Source organism: Bufo bufo, chromosome 5 (genome assembly GCF_905171765.1).
Source record: "Bufo bufo chromosome 5, aBufBuf1.1, whole genome shotgun sequence".
NCBI lineage: Eukaryota > Metazoa > Chordata > Amphibia > Anura > Bufonidae > Bufo > Bufo bufo.
In genome coordinates, this window is record NC_053393.1 from 429,023,318 (window position 1) to 429,041,631 (window position 18,314).

At 42.3% G+C, this 18,314-nt stretch overlaps 1 protein-coding gene across 4 annotated transcripts in view; it reads left to right on the forward strand.

The window, feature by feature from the left end:
* Positions 1-310: 310 nt before the first annotated feature.
* Positions 311-18,314, forward strand: part of LOC121002128 (nucleotide-binding oligomerization domain-containing protein 1-like) — a 95,284-nt gene continuing 77,280 nt past the window's right edge. Inside the window, exon 1 of one of the 4 annotated variants that reach the window (XM_040433453.1) lies at positions 311-415. The gene's annotated coding sequence lies outside the window, so the exon portion shown is untranslated. Of the gene's footprint in view, positions 416-15,127; positions 15,220-18,314 lie in introns of those variants that run through there. The other 3 variants (XM_040433451.1, XM_040433450.1, XM_040433452.1) reach the window with 3 other exon arrangements.

The window sequence follows — 18,314 nt, forward strand, 5'->3', positions numbered from 1 at the left end:
TTACACACTTGGTCATTTCTTTGACTGTTTAAAATTCTTCACCAGGAAAACCAGTATGCCTATGTGGTCTCTGTTTGTCTCATTCTCCTTGGACTGCAGATTATGTCAGAGGTTCTGAATGCTCATTCCGATGCACAACTAGAGGCAGGAATGAATAGAGATACTATAGCAAAATGTGCTCGACAGGCTTGTGGCATGATATATCTTTCTCAGTTGTACCCACAGAACATCCTGCCAACCCCTTTTCTATGTAATGACGTTAGACAACGGGCTTTTCACATCAGCTTTTCAGCTGCTTGTGCCACTGCATGTTCTTCCTCTTTCTGTTCTGCTGAACAACAGAAACTCTCTGCAGAAGCTCTTCCTTCACATCTTCTTCAACAGACAAAGACGACTCCTTAAATCTTGGATCTAGGTGGGTGTCAATATTGAGAATGACCTGCAACTGTTACCTTTAATTTTTTTATTTAAACCCTTTGTTTTTCTCCGGCAAGGATGCTGTCAGATTCCTTCTCAGTTGTACAGCATATATTTTCCATGTCAGTGCAAGAACTGAAGACAGGATTAGGTCTTTCTCACCACTTAACGAATCAGGCATATAGTATGTACAGCAGTGTATTGACAGTTATGAGGCATAAATGACAGCTGCTGTATTACTATATATCTGTGCACACTGCATTTATTATACTTCGTACCTCACATATCAGTACACTGCTGTATATACTATATGCCTGGACACACTGCATCTATTATACGTCTTACCTAACATATCTGTACACTGCTGTATATAATATATATATATATATATATATATATATATATACACAGTACAGACCAAAAGTTTGGACACACCTTCTCATTCAAAGAGTTTTCTTTATTTTCATGACTATTTTCATCAAAACTATGAATTAACACATGTTGAATTATATACATAACAAACAAGTGTGAAACAACTGAAAATATGTCATATTCTAGGTTCTTCAAAGTAGCCACCTTTTGCTTTGATTACTGCTTTGCACACTCTTGGCATTCTCTTGATGAGCTTCAAGAGGTAGTCCCCTGAAATGGTCTTCCAACAGTCTTGAAGGAGTTACCAGAGATGCTTAGCACTTGTTGGCCCTTTTGCCTTCACTCTGCGGTACAGCTCACCCCAAACCATCTCGATTGGGTTCAGGTCCGGTGACTGTGGAGGCCAGGTCATCTGGTGCAGCACCCCATCACTCTCCTTCATGGTCAAATAGCCCTTACTTTCAAAGTATTCCCAATTTTTCGGCTGACTGACTGACCTTCATTTCTTAAAGTAATGATGGCCACTTGTTTTTCTTTACTTAGCTGCTTTTTTCTTGCCATAATACAAATTCTAACAGTCTATTCAGTAGGACTATCAGCTGTGTATCCACCTGACTTCTCCTCAACGCAACTGATGGTCCCAACCCCATTGATAAGGCAAGAAATCCCACTTATTAAACCTGATAGGGCATACCTGTGAAGTAAAAACCATTTCAGGGGACTACCTCTTGAAGCTCATCAAGAGAATGCCAAGAGTGTGCAAAGCAGTAATCAAAGCAAAAGGTGGCTACTTTGAAGAACCTAGAATATTACATATTTTCAGTTGTTTCACACTTGTTTGTTATTTATATAATCCCACATGTGTTAATTCATAGTTTTGATGCCTTCAGTGTGAATCTACAATTTTCATGGTCATGAAAATAAAGAAAATTCTTTGAATGAGAAGGTGTGTCCAAACTTTTGGTCTGTACTGTATATATATATATATATATATATATATATATATATATATATATATACACACACATTACAAGTATATGTAAAATGTATTGGGATGGCTCACCCTGCAAGTTGCAAGGAAAAGGGTGCTCCCCCTAAAAAGGTTACCCTGAACCTTTGGGGGGAAAAAAAATGTACGAATAAATAAGAGGGGCACACCTACACCTACATCTGAATTCACACTGGACACTAACCAATATTGCTAAAATATTTATTTATTATAATATATAACAGATAGGTACCTAATTTATCACACTAAAATAACATAATACATAATTAAAATATAACCATGCCAAAGGGTTAATATACTTGAATCTGGGATCTCAGTTGTAAATTCAATGTCTACTTCAAGATTTCTGAGGAGTCTCAGCCAATGGGTTAATAAGTGCAGTCTCTGTATTAGTCCGCGGTATGTCTGCGATTTATTCAATATAGGATGTTTTCACTATACTTAGTGATTACTGAATAGAAATGTTTTCCTTTTGCTTATGCTGCGTATGGTCTTTCACAGCTATAACTTTGTTTCACAGTTGTAGCTTTGCTAGTGCACGGTGATAAATTGTAACAAATTACTCACTGTTTGGAAGCGGTGGAGTGTTCGGATTTCTGTGCTTAGCATGGTGTCCCACATGTTTCAGCACAGGTGGTCTTACCTCCGGTCAGCTTTAGAGTGAGTGAAAATGAACTTGCAAGCAGGGAAACAGTCCGCTTATTTATAGTGGCTTGATGTCTATTGTGCAGGACAAGGCAGGACTTTCGTTTCTTTTCAGAGAATGTTCGGATGTTCTTGCAAATTCAAAGGAGATGCGCAGATGGTATGCTGCGGTTTTCTTCTTTCTGTAGAGACTTGTGTACACCAGACGCGTTTCGGAGTTAGCAGGACTCCTTCCTCAGTGGTCAAGTCTCGTCTGTTGTATGGGTGTTTATATAGGGCTGAATCCATTTACCCATTTAGGGCTACTACGTCATTTAATGAGAAACCAGAAAACCTGGATCTGGCTTGGCCAATCGTTTGACCTTTAGTCATGGTAATATACATATAGGGTTACTTAAAAATAATCTATAATATAGAATAAATATATATAAATAAAAAATAATAACAGCAGTAACAATGATTACTATATGTTGGCTAGATCTACTCAAATATATCTTTTTGACAGGTCTTATATAAATAAATTGCGGCATTTATGTATCTAATATTTTAGAACAATATAACCCTGCAGCTTAATTTCTGGGTAATATCTTCAATATACACATCAACAGCTTAAGGCCTCATGCACACAACCGTTGTGTGCACCCGTGGCCGTTGTTCCGTTTTCCGTGATTTTCTGAGGACCCATTGACTTTCAATGGGTCGGTTGAAAACTTGGAAAATGCACCGTTTGTCATCCGCCTCCGTGATCCGTGTATCCTGTCCGTCAAAAAAAATAGGACCTGTCCTATTTTTTTGACGGACAACGTTTAACGGACCCATTCAAGTCAATGGGTCCGTGAAAAAACACGGATGCACACAAGATTGGCATCCGTGTCCGTGATCCGTGTCCGTAGGCTACTTTCATACAGACGGATCCGAAGATCCGTCTGCATAAAAGCTTTTTCAGAGCTGAGTTTTCACTTCGTGAAAACTCAAATCCGACAGTATATTCTAACACAGAGGTGTTCCCATAGTGATGTAGGGGACGCTTCAAGTTAGAATATACTAAGAACTGTGTACATGACTGCCCCCTGCTGCCTGGCAGCACCCGATCTCTTACAGGGGGCTGTGATATGCACAATTAACCCCTCAGGTGCTGCACCTGAAGGGGTTAATTGTGCGTATCATAGCCCCCTGTAAGAGATCAGGGGCTGCCAGGCAGCAGGGGGCAGACCCCCCTCCCTCCCCAGTTTTAATTTCATTGGTGGCCAGTGCGGCCCCCCCGGCCCCCCTCCCTCTATTGTATTAATATCATTGGTGGCACAGTGTGCGCCGCCCCCCCTCCCTCCCTTTATTGTTTTTATCATTGGTAGCCAGTGTGCGGCCCCCCCCCGGGCCCCCCTCCCTCTATTGTATTAATATCATTGGTGGCACAGTGTGCGGGCCCCTCCCCCTGCCCCCCACTCCCTCCCTTTATTGTATTATCATTGGTAGCCAGTGTGCGGCCCCCCCCCCAGCCCCCCCTCCCTCTATTGTATTAATATCATTGGTGGCACAGTGTGCGCCCCCCCGGCCCCTCTCTATCTCTATTGTAATAATATCATTGGTGGCCAGTGTGCGGCCTCCCCTCCCCCCCCCCCCCCAATACTTAGCAATATTAGAAGCATCATACTTACCTGCTGCGCTGTCTGTGACCGGCCGGGAGCTCCTCCTACTGGTAAGTGACAGATCATTAAGCAATGCGCCGCGCAGGCCTGTCACTTACCAGTAGGAGGAGCTCCCGGCCGGTCACAGACAGAGCAGCAGGTAAGTATGATGCTTCTAATATTGCTAAGTAACCATGGCAACCAGAACTGCAGTAGCGTCCTGGTTGCCATGGTTACCGATCGGAGCCCCAGCGATTAAACTGGGACTCCGATCGGAACTCTCCGCTGCCACCAATGATCGGAGGGGGAGGGGAGAGGGGAGGCCGCACACTGGCTACCAATGATATTAATACAATAGAGGGGGGGCCGGGGGGGCGCACACTGGCTGCCAATGATAATACAATAAAGGGAGGGGGGGGCCGGGGGGGCGCACAATGGCTACCAATGATAATACAATAAAGGGAGGGAGGGGGGGCCGGCGGGGGCGCACAATGGCTACCAATGATAATACAATAGAGGGAGGGGGGCGGGGGGGGGGCGCACACTGGCTACCAATGATAATACAATAAAGGGAGGGAGGGGAGACTCCGATCGGAACTCTCCGCTGCCACCAATGATCGGAGGGGGAGGGGAGAGGGGAGGCCGCACACTGGCTACCAATGATATTAATACAATAGAGGGGGGGCCGGGGGGGCGCACACTGGCTGCCAATGATAATACAATAAAGGGAGGGGGGGGGCCGGGGGGGCGCACAATGGCTACCAATGATAATACAATAAAGGGAGGGAGGGGGGGCCGGCGGGGGCGCACACTGGCTACCAATGATAATACAATAGAGGGAGGGGGGCGGGGGGGGGGGCGCACACTGGCTACCAATGATAATACAATAAAGGGAGGGAGGGGGGGCCGGGGGGGGCCCTCACACTGGCCACCAATTATATTCAAACTGGGGAGGGAGGGGGGTCTGCCCCCTGCTGCCTGGCAGCCCCTGATTTGTTACAGGGGGCTATGATATGCACAATTAACCACTTCAGGTGCGGCACCTGAGGGGTTAATTGTGCGTATCACAGCCCCCTGTAAGAGATCGGGTGCTGCCAGGCAGCAGGGGGAAGTCATGTACACAGTTCGTAGTATATTCTAACTTGAAGCGTCCCCATCACCATGGGAACGCCTCTGTGTTAGAATATACTGTCGGATATGAGTTTTCACGATGTAACTCAAATCCGATGGTATATTCTAACATAGAGGCGTTCCCATGGTGATGGGACGCTTCAAGTTAAAATATACCATCGGATTGGAGAAAACTCTGATCCTATGGTATATTAACTCCTGACTTTACATTGAAAGTCAATGGGGGACGGATCCGTTTGTAATTGCACCATATTGTGTCAACGTCAAACGGATCCGTCCACATTGACTTGCATTGTAAATCAGGACGGATCCGTTTGGCTCCGCACGGCCAGGCGGACACCAAAACAACTTTTTTTTCATGTCCGTGGATCCTCCAAAAATCAAGGAAGACCCACGGATGAAAAAACGGTCACGGATCACGGACCAACGGAACCCCGTTTTGCGGACCATGAAAAAATACTGTCGTGTGCATGAGGCCTCACACTGAATTCTGTCTGCTTGTTCTGCACAGGCATCTTCCTGCCTGCTGCCACTCCTGATTGGCTGATGAGGTTGTTTTTCCGCCTCTGAGCCAATCAGGACAAGCCCTCCCCCCTCTACTTCCTCCCAGGGTCATGTGAGCATTGTGGTTTTGGCCACCATGTGCAGTAAAATGGCACTGCGAGCCATTTTACTCTATTTGTCTGAAGCGAAGCTGAAAAGCTTTAGGTTCATTTGACGGATTAATTTTTGTGTAATTTATAACGAAACCAATTACGAATCGAATCACTCATCCTCAAACTGCCCCCGCCCCCATTATAGTCAATGGGGATGAAACGGCAGTCCGGGGGCACACGTGAACTAGCGGCAGGACGGATACGACAGGCTGTTCACCCACCGGAACAGCCTGACAGACTCCCCTGCCGCTAATGTGAAAGTACCCTAACAGTAACAGCTCAATAACAAATCCCCCACCCCACCTCCCACCCTCCCAGGTGGTATTTTACACTGTAGTGTTTCATTTTAAATGTCTGAAAAACATGGAAAACAGGAAATTTCTTTCTGCAGATACTCTTTCCCAGTTGTACCTTTAAAAGGATTGCTTAAATCAGCTAAAAGATCCCAACAAATCTGCCTTATGATACCAAACATTCTCTCGAAAGTGGGTCATCACTTGTTGGATTTCCGTGTCCGAGAGAAAAAACACAAATAAAAGACAACCACTTCCAAAAAAAAAACATTTTTGTGTTTCCATCCGTCTTTCGACTTCAATTCTTTCCAAGGAATGGCAATTTTTCATCAGCGCACCTACATCTAAAAGAGTGGGGCTATCTGGCTTAAGCCACCTACCTAGTAAACAGTGTTTAGTTGTCAATATAAGCAAATGTATACCTATTGGGAGAGGTTGGTCATCAACAGTAAGAATTATTCTATGCATTTTATCTGATAAGAGTACACAGTTGTTTTCCAAAGTGTCTGGTTGCTGGGCATGTCCAGAGGCCATGGTATAAGTCGATGTTGCCTAGGCCGCATTTACAAAAAGTCAGTTTCTCTTGTCCCTCTCTACTCTTATAGAAACTATATATCGCTCTATTCATTTTCAAAACTGTGTCTCATGCCACCCATTCAACACAACTGCTGATCGGTCCATGTTTGAGAAATCCGTCTTCTACTTTTTGAACAAGGATGTTGACAAGGATATTTTATGTCAAAGGCTACTATAGAGGGTAGTCAAGGTTTTTCTTTCTGTATTTGAGGCAATGAGTAAGTGAAAATCATTGGGATGGAACTCGTTCTAGCAATTTTGTAATTCTGCTCACAATGCACTAGTTATCTGATAATACGTAAGAAATAAAGCCTCACTGACCCTATATTTAGCTCTGAATTCCTGGAAGGCGTAGTATTGTCTTTCCTGTGCATTCCAGAAGTCTTTAGCTAAACATATGTCCTTAAAGGGGTTGTCCAACTAAAAATATTTTGTAGTTTTCAAACTAGCACCTGAATTGGAATATTTTTGTAATGGCATGTAATTAAAAATGTATTGTAGCCACTAAGTGTTTCAATGAAATATATCTGTAGAGCACCACCTGCTTTTTGCTCTTTTTCCAATTTCTCTGTTCTGCTCACTGAGACAAAAGCACATGCTTAGTTTCATCCTTGGACTGCCAACAATTGCAGAAGGGCACATCCCCTAAACTGCCAGCTTGAATTAAATCTAGTAGAAAAATTGGAACAATGCATGAGAAGATCTCTGGATCTATGTGAGGTACAGGGCTGATTCTAGCTTTGTTAGAAAGAGGTTGCCATGTACTAGATTATGTATGTATTTTCATTTTTTACATTATTAATGGAATAACCCCTTTAAGTGCCCAGGAAGTGCACAATCTGGAATGCGACCCTCCATTCATATTAAGTAACGTCAGCAGTGTAGATATTTAAAGAACAGAAACAACAAACCGTAACGCCGTCGTACTGCTTTCCAAGTAGCCAAGGAGTCACAGCAAAAGCATTTTACAGCAATGACGTAATTTTTTTTACTAGTAAATGCAAAAAACACAGGAGACAGAAATCTTACCGGCCTTTCCTCTTATCGTTATAGTGGTGATTTTAGGGGGGAATAATTGCATTACAAGTTTGAAACATGTTTCTAAATAGTGAAGAAAGTTCTTTTTTTAAACCTGCGTTTTTAAACCCAAATAACACAGTAGACAGAAATCTTACTGAACTTTCCTGCATTGCTATATTGGTGTGTGACGAATACCGAACCTCACGTCGAGCTCACGAGATACGGTATAGTTACTGGTTACCAAGACGTGACGTTACGCCCTCCCGGAGGAGCAGGTAAGGTAAGCTTAGTACAGTTTACAGATTGGAAAATAAAAAATAATAATCTGGACTCCTTATATGCAGTACTACTCAGTTACACAGTTACAATCGGGGTGATAGATTCCCTTTAAGTTACAGAAAACACACTTTCAATTTTGCTGTAACAATTCAATACTTGTGCCTATGTTCCAAACTTTTAGATTTTTTATTTAGGAAAATCGTGAGTATTCATATATAGTATATGCAGCAGTGTACTGATATATGAGGTACAAGGAATATTGTAAGTTACAACTCATACCTCACTGCTGTATATACTATATATCTGTACACACTGCATTATACCTTGTACTTCACATATCAGTACGCTGCTGTATATATTCGGTATCTGTAGCCACTGCATCTATTATACCTCACATATCAGTACACTGTTGGATATACTATATATACAGTACAGACCAAAAGTTTGGACACACCTTCTCATTCAAAGAGTTTTCTTTATTTTCATGACTATGAAGGCATCAAAACTATGAATTAACACATGTGGAATTATATACATAACAAACAAGTGTGAAACAACTTAAAATATGTCATACTCTAGGTTCTTCAAAGTAGCCACCTTTTGCTTTGATTACTGCTTTGCACACTCTTGGCATTCTCTTGATGAGCTTCAAGAGGTAGTCCCCTGAAATGGTCTTCCAACAGTCTTGAAGGAGTTCCCAGAGATGCTTAGCACTTGTTGGCCCTTTTGCCTTCACTCTGCGGTCCAGCTCACCCCAAACCATCTCGATTGGGTTCAGGTCCGGTGACTGTGGAGGCCAGGTCATCTGGCGCAGCACCCCATCACTCTCCTTCATGGTCAAATAGCCCTTACTTTAAAAGTTTTCCCAATTTTTTGGCTGACTGACTGACCTTTATTTCTTAAAGGAATTGCTGGCCACTTGTTTTTCTTTACTTAGCTGCTTTTTCTTGCCATAATACAAATTCTAACAGTCTATTCAGTAGGACTATCAGCTGTGTATCCACCTGACTTCTCCTCAACGCAACTGATGGTCCCAACCCTATTTATAAGGCAAGAAATCCCACTTATTAAACCTGACAGGGCACATCTGTGAAGTGAAAACCATTTCAGGGGACTACCTCTTGAAGCTCATCAAGAGAATGCCAAGAGTGTGCAAAGCAGTAATCAAAGCAAAAGGTGGCTACTTTAAAGAACCTAGAATATGACATATTTTCAGTTGTTTCACACTTGTTTGTTATGTATATAATTCCACATGTGTTAATTCATAGTTTTGATGCCTTCAGTGTGAATCTACAATTTTCATAGTCATGAAAATAAAGAAAACTCTTTGAATGAGAAGGTGTGTCCAAACTTTTGGTCTGTACTGTATATATATATATATATATGGAAAAAATGGTGGCACCAATAAATAGGTAATACGTTGGGTGCCATGTCCAAGGGTGTAGCTCCTTACCCAATAAAATAATCCCAAAAACGGACAGCACATCCAGTAAAAAAAATGGTGGTTTATTCACCCATGTGGTACACTGAGGCAATGTTTCGGCTCAAACACAGAGCCTTTCTCAACCACTCAAACCACCATTTTTTCTACTGGATGTGCTGTCTGTTTTTTGGAATATATATATATATATATATATATATATATATATACCAACTGCATGTATTATACGGTATAATAGATGCAGTGTGTATATACGCATATAGTATACACAGTAGTGTACTAATGTGTGAGGTATGAGTTCTAATAGATGCAGTGGCTACAGATATGTAATATAAACATATGTAATCTGTGAGGTATGAGGTATGCTAGATGCAGTGTGTACAGATATATAGTATATACAGCATTGTAATATGTGAGGTACAAGGTATAATGCAGTGTGTACAGATATATAGTATATAAAGCAGTGAGGTATGATGTGTAACTTATACCTCTTACCTCATATATCAGTACACTGCTGTGTATACTATATATCCGTACACATTGCATCTATTATAGCTCATACCACGTAACCAGCAAAACTTGTGACCTGTTGCATCACATCTCCTTTTGCCCACTCCAGTCTACTTTCTACCAGAAGGCTCTCTCCCTCCAACTCCAGCCTCACTGTTCCTGTCCTGCAAGTCCCAATCAGAGGTGAGACATTTAAATAGGGATAATGCTGTTGCCAGTGGGTAAGAAGTGTTCAGGGGACAATAATGCTGGGTATTTTGTACTTCGTGGTGGTATTTATTTAGTGCTGTTGGGGACATATTTTGTGCTGCAATGTGGTATTTATATGGCAAAGTTGGGATGGTATTTTGCGCTACATGCTGGTATCAGACACTGCTGGGGGGATACTTTGGGCTGCACACTGATATTAGATGAAGTGTGTACAGATATATAGTATATACAGCAGTGTACTGATATGTGAGATACGAGATATAATAGATGTAGGGGATACAGATATATAGTATATACAGCAGAGTGCTTACATGTGAGGTACAAGGTATAATAGATGCAGTGTGTACAGATATATGTGGTCAGTTATACACTGTGAGGTACATAAGGTGTTGGAGGTTGTAGTTGTCTGCAGTACTATAAATGAGTGAGCTCTGAGGTACTTGTCAGTATACTACTGGTACTTTTTAGGTATGAGGATCAATTAGGCATGATGTACTATTACTGAGTAGAGAAGGGGCTGTGGGGCGCATGGAGAGAAAAGGGGAGGACCTCCTTTTACCCGCTTTATTGAAGACTCAATGAGGAACTTCTCTTGCAGTTCTTTTATATGCTGTCAGGGGTTTAAGGACACTGTAAATGACATTTGTCCGAGTTTTAGGGATGAAAGCACCCTCCTGACTCTACAAATTTTGGGCGTCCTGTGTCGGTGTAACGTTACATTACCCTACTTCGTCAGATTTCCCTACCTCGTAACTTCCGGTCACACCGGAAATGACGTGAGCAGGCGTGCCGGAGTTGTGCCGATCTGCACATGCGCAAAACGACGGTTTAGGGAAATCTCACAGTGGAGTTCAGCTGGACAACGGGACACTGCACATGCGCCGGAGAGCCTCACCAGCCTTAGAGTAGGGAAAAATTACGGCCCAGTGCGCAAACGCGGCTAACTACAGAACATCCATCCGATCTCCGCGCCTGCACAGTGTGGGGGTAGGGAGATCTGATGGCCATTTTTTCTGTTAAATAAATATTTATTTAACTGAAAAAATGGCCATCATATCTCCCTACCCCCACACTGCGCAGGCGCAGAGATAGGATGGATGTTCTTTAGTTAGCCCCGCTTGTGCACTGGGCCGTCATTTTTCCCTACCCTAAGGCTGGTGAGGCTCTCCGGCGCATGTGCAGTGTCCCGTTGTCCAGCTGAACTCCGCTGTGAGATTTCCCTAAACCGTCGTTTGGCGCATGCGCAGATCGGCACAACTCCGGCACGCCTCCTCACGTCATTTCCGGTGCGACCGGAAGTTACGAGGTAGGGAAATCTCACAAAGTAGGGTAATGTAACGTTACACCGGCCCTGGGTCAGATGATCATTAGTGCAATTGTTTGGGTACATTAAACTTTCATTATTACTTAATTACAAATTCTGTCACAGTGGTTCATGCTGTTATGCTGGATGATACATTTGGCACACCTTTAGACACTTTTGTCTAACTTTATACAACCTATAGGTTGGCTTAATTCTCAGCAAAATTGTGCTTCAAAATTTTGTTGCATATTGGCACTAGTGATGAGCGGCAGGTGTCATATTTAAATTCGTGATATTTCACTAATATTTTGTAGAATATTCATCATATATTTGCAAATTCGTATATTCGTTATATTCGACATTCTTTTTTTTTTTTACAAATAAATCGGCAATGTAATGATCACGTAATATGTGAATATTACGCAATCAATACAGGCATGGGTCAAAAACGAATATATAGCACTATAGAATATAGTGCTATATATAAATTTTTTGAATATTCGTCATTTTTTCCATCTGAACACATGATTCCTCCCTGCTTCTTGCCTGTGGGCCAATGACTCATTGGCCCACAAGCAACTTAAGCTTGGAGGAATCATGTGTTTAGGTGGAAAAAATGACGAATATTCTAAAAATGAATATATAGCACTATATTCAATATAGTGCTATATGTTCGTAATGACGAATATTCGTCATTTTTTTTCTATATGAAATGAACACATGATTCCTCCCTGCTTCTTACTTGTGGGCCAATGACGTCATTGTCAGGAATCATGTGTTCAGATGGAAAAAAAATTACAAATATTTGTCATTACGAATATATAGCTGTAATGACCGGCGTCACGCACAGGGAGGGAAAAGGGAAAGCCCTGCCCAAGGGAGAGGGTAAGGTGGTGACCCCTGACTCACCTTGCAGCTGGCACCTGACTGCCCTGACGTCCCTAGACGGGTTCCTCACCCGTGCGGCGATCACGTGCCTAAACCCTGGCTTTCCCTGAAATGAGCCCTAGATAGTGAACGGGTCGGTGGGATCGCTAGTCCGCACCACTGAACTAAGAGGGAAACACCAGGGAGAGGACAGACAATACAGACAAACACATACACCCAGGTGGGTGACCACAGCAGTCCACAAAGGTCCAACAGGGATCCGGAGGGTAGCGTTCTGGATCAACAACCAGAGAACGCAGCAACACAGCTCCAGAGGGTCAGAATAGATGTCCAGGCAGGAAGCTCTATATCTGCCAACCAGAGAAGTGTGAGAGGGGAATATAAGGAGGTTTGGGAGTGCTGGACAAGGAACAGCTGAGGAGAAGGAGCTACGGATCCCTGAGTGAGCCAAAAGGGTTTGCAAAGCAAACCCAGAAAGCTACCATAAGGAAACAGCCCTATCTTACATACAGCGCGCAGCCAACCGCTGCGACCTCCTGACCCCGGGTACAACGGAGTCAGGCGTGGCTCTTGACACCCTCGTGACAATAGCACTATATTCTGAATATTCTTGAATTCTCGAAGCGCCGATATTCGCGATTAAAATTCACTATTCGAATATTCGCGCTCAACACTAATTGGCACATCTTAAGCTACTCTCTTTCCCATCAGGCCTCATCCATTTTCCACTAAGCTTTATCTGGTGCAAAGCATGTACATAAGTTTTGGCAAATTTTAAAAGGATTGTCCAGCCTTTACTAAGTGATGGCCTATCCTCAGGATCCTATGCCTCACGCCCCTGCTGATCAGGTGTTAGAGTGTAGCTTCGGAGACGGAACTACACAGGACCAACAACCTCGTGGTTACTACAGTGCTGCTCCCACTGATCATTAAATGCCGGACAACCCTTTTGAGACAGAATTCTGGCACATTTACCTTAGTAAATATTCTAGATTTTTAACAATGACTATTATCTGTTATTTGAAATGTATAGGTATGGCTAATACATTTTATAAATTTGATTAATAGACTGCCCACAGCATTAAAGATGAGAGTGCTTATTTGATTAAAGAAAGTATCCCATAATAGGGAAAAGTAAGATACGGCAGCAGTCATGCGCCAGGATGAGATTGGGGGAATGAAGTACAGTAAATTGTCAAGCTCCAGTTTAGAGAGTCAAATCAGGGGTGCATCTAGCCTTTCTACTGCCTGAGGCGAAAATTAAAATGCCTCCCACGTGCCAATTTCTTAACCTAACCCCATTGCCACAATGAAAGTGTTCATTGCCCATGGCCCTTCTACCGCCCCTCTCTTGCCCCTACCTGGTGCTGTCTGAGGCAATCGCCTCACCCGTCCTCATTGGTGGTGCACCCCTGTGTAAAAAGACCAACATCTTGCAGCAGAAAGAGTGCAGAGAAGACATTAAATCAGGGTTGACAACCAGAATTTTTCTTTTTTCTGGAATCACAGACAAATTGAAAAACTATAAGGAATGATAATGATTAGTAATTCATGTCTATAGTTAAACTCATTACCATGAGTTACTGAGCTGTAAAATGATAGTTACCACCAAAATAATGCAGTCAAGTACACAGAAATTTTACCAAGTTTTACGGACTATCCAGAAATTTGGCCACCCTGTATCAAATACTTCTCTGCATTATGTTACATTGTAATCAGACTGGTCTTTTCAGTTTCCCTTTATGATCTTTTCCATACTTTTTCATTTCTTTTTATTTGCCCGTTGCTAGAACCCAGCAGTGTACGTGCAGCTGAACTGAAATTCTATATACATAGCTTGCGTGATACTTCTCCTACCCACATTCAGTCACATTGTCTCGAATTGTTCGGTTGGTCAACAGGTTTTTCATGACAGCCTGGTTTCTACATGTACCAACAAAATAGGAAGTTTCATGATCTCAGCTTTCACTATTGCCATGTTCACACAACTTTATTCCTCATAAAGGAGAGGTGTGGAGTGGGCTCGGCATTGATGTTGGTACCTGCATTCCCTGGATATAATGGAGGCCATTTTGGCACCAAAGATGATAAAAATTAAAGTGGGCCCAGCATGCATGTGGAACCTACACTCCCTGAATTGTATGGTAGCCGTCATGACACATAACAGGTAGAATTTAGTGTTAGGTTCCCGTCTTACAGAGATCGCCTTGACGTGCGGCAGACGGGCTCAAATAATTTTGTACAAAATGTATTTGCCAAGCATCTCTAATTTATAAGCATAGCATTAGCAATTATAATGCATTTTTGTACTTTATTTGGTTTGCAGAGAGCTGTGGCATTGTATGTTTTGTTCTATTTAGTGTTTTCAGCCATAGCAACGTGCACCTGCGCATTGGGATGTGCTGACTGACCCCCTGTTTCTTTGCAGTTTATACATAAAATAAAGTATTTTAACATTATCTAATTACTAAGGTAATAAGGTTTAGTAATAAAGATTTTTTTAATCTAATATTTTAGCTCCCAGAAGGTACTGATTCTCTTTGCAGAGATCCAGCTTCTAGGCTCCAGTTTTTTAGCCTAGCCACCTATAGGTGTCACTAGAGACACAGTTTTCTTCCTTCTGGAGGACAGCAGTTTTGCGTATGAAATATTATAGTTTTCACACTAGTCACGGATGAAAATTCAATAGGCTACGACGTAATGTAAAACTCACTCACTAAACTAAACAACCGGTCAACTCTGCAGACAATGATAGGCTGGGCGGGCACTGCAAGTTATTTCCTGTTATTTCAAGTCTCTTGACTGGAGCAGCGTTGGGACAGCAGCAGCGAGGCATCAGTGGAGGTGACCTTTTTTTTAATCCTTTTTTGATCCATTTTATTGTTTAATCTCCCTGGAAATCTTCTAACACCTTAAAAGGATTGTCCATGGATATTTGATGGGTGAGGGTCCGACACCCTGCACATCCACTGATCAGCTGTTTAGAAGTAGCTCCGGCGTTATTTACTGCAGTAACCAGCTCCATCTACTAAAATGGACGGAGCTGGGTAGTTTCAATATCTACTTATAGGGGCTGAGCTACTTTGAACGGCTTATCGGTCAGAGATCGGTAGATCAGGTCAGATCTCGATGGCATATCCTGAAGAAAGGCTATGAATATAAAAATCCTGGACATCCCTTTTAAAAAGCCTCCGTCAGCATGATCAACCCTATAAACCAAGCCTGGTAAGGTTCATCATGCTGATTAAAACAATACTTTTCTTTTGTCTCTATGATAAGCAGCTTCAGAGATATCCGCATGTTTATTTATATGCAAATGAGTACGTTCTGGCAAAAAGGGGCTGGACTGAGTCCTTGGAGCACTGCTTTTGTAAGACCACGGTTCTCTGCACTCTCTCCCTGATTGACAGGGTTAGACATCATGCAATCAAGCATGGTAAGTGAAGAAGCAGCAGATGCAATCATGTTTCTCATATCTGTGACACTCAGCTCTGGCTCAAACTTTGCCATTAGGGTATGTTCACACAATGGATTTTGAAAATCCACCTTCAAAATTCAGCACATTTTTTTCCGTGCTGTTTTTGACCCGGTTTTGGACACTTTTTTTTAAACAAGTGGGTGTTTCCTTCAATATAAAACTGCATTTTCAGCTTGATGTTTTTGGCGAGGATTCGTGCTAAAAACCGAACAGAAAATGGGGAGCTGTTTTTTTATGCTTCCTATTCATTTCAATAAGAGATTCAGCTTGGATTCTGCTCCGTGATAGGGCATGCTGCTAATTTTAATGCTGTTTCCCATTGAAATGAATGGGAGGCTGTTTTGAGGCGTTTTTAGAGCAGATTTTGAGGCAGAAACACTCCAAAATCAGCGCCCTTCGGCCTCATGCACACGACCTTAGTTCTGTTCCGCATCCGAGCCGCAGTTTTTGCGGCTCGGGTGCGGACTCATTCACTTCAATGGGACCGCAAAGGATGTGGACAGCACTCCCTGTGCTGTCCGCATCCGTTGCCCCGTTCTGTGGCCCCGCAAAAAAAATATAACATGTCCTATTCTTGTCCGTTTTGCGGACAAGAATAGGCATTTCTACAATGGGCCGCCCGTTCCGTTCCGCAAATTGCGGAAGGCCCACGGGCGGCTTCCGTTTATTGCGGATCCGCAATTTGCGGACCGCAAAAAACAGAATGGTCGTGTGCATGTAGCCTTACACTGAGAAACAAATCTTGCACTAGATATGGGGGTATTATGTATAGGTATCAGGAAAGAAGTAAAATTCATCCTAGAAATGTGTCACAGTATGATATCATATACACTACTTACAGCCTAGCATTACTACAGCATTACTTGCATTAGGCCATTTTGCCATATACATAGGATTTTAAAGGGGTTGTCTCACTTCAGCGACTAGCATTTATCACGAAAAGTTAAAGAGGTTGTACTTTTGGGGCTCTAGGGGGAAGGTGCTTGCTAATGACTGGCAGCACAGGCCAGCCGAGCTGGGACGCTGTAATTCCCTTTACTGGCCTGTGCATGTACACTCCCAAGGCTGCTAATAATTAACCCTTTCTACCCCGGAGTTGTTTTTGCAATTTCGCAGAGCCATGACTTTTTATTTTATTTCTCCGTTCACATAGCTGTATGAAGGCTTGTTTTTTTTTGCAGCACAAGTTGTACTTTCTAATGGCACCATTTAATTTCGCATGGGATCAGGGGCGTAGCTTAAGGCTCATAGGGCCTGGTGCAAGAGTTCAGCTTGAGCCCCCCCTTCCCTCAGTGCTTTGTGGCCAGGGGCAAGCAAAAATTGAAAAAAACGAGGTGTAACTTGACCAGCATGCACTTTTCTATAATACTGGTGTTTTCTTATGCACCACAAGGGTCCTGGTCCAGGTAGTGACTGCTACCTCTGCACCCCCATATAGCTATGCTTTTGCCTAGAATGTAGTAGGAATGGGGAAGAAAATTCCAAATGGGGTGGAATTGGAAAATAAACGCAAATCTACCACAGTTTTACAGGTTGTTTTATTTATAATGTTCACTATGTGGTAAAACTGCCTTTTGCTCTTCATTCTCCAGGTCAGTACGAATCCAGTAATACCACATAAAGTTGCAAGAAAAAGTATGTGAACCCTTTGGAATGATATGGATTTCTGCACAAATTGGTCATAAAATGTGATCTGATCTTCATCTAAGTCACAACAATAGACAATCACAGTCTGCTTAAACTAATAACACACAAAGAATTTTATAACCCTCCAGTTGGACTCCAGTTGGCCTACACCTCACTCCAATTAGCTCTTGGAGATGTCATTAGTCTAAGGGTTCACATACTTTTTCCACCTGCACTGTGAATGTTTACATGGTGTGTTCAATAAAAACATGGTAACATTCAATTCTTTGTGTGTGATTAGTTTAAGCAGACTGTGATTGTCTATTGTTGTGACTTAGATGAAGATCAGATCACATTTTATGACCAATTTGTGCAGAAATCCATATCATTCCAAATGGTTCACATACTTTTTCTTGCAACTGTATGTATAGTTTTTCTTGCTTTGATACAAAAAAAAAATTTGAATATAATTTATGTGTGCGGAGTGTGTACGACTTTTTATTGAATTTTTTGGTGGGAGGAGTAGAGACCAAAAAACTGCGAATTGGCCATTTTGACACTTTTTTTCCGTTTCGCCTTTTTCCGTATGGGATAAATACTTTTATATTTTGATAGTACAGGCGTTTTCTCACACGGCAATACCCATGATGTGTTCTTTACTTTTTTTTATTCTCATTTTGGGAAATGGGGTGATTTTCAATTTTTGGATTTACATTTATTTATTTTTAAAAACTTTTTTTTACACTTTTTTATGGTTCCCATAGGGAACTGTAATAAGCAATCATTAGATTGCTATTCTCATAGACTCCAATGCATTAGCGACGGCACCTAGAGT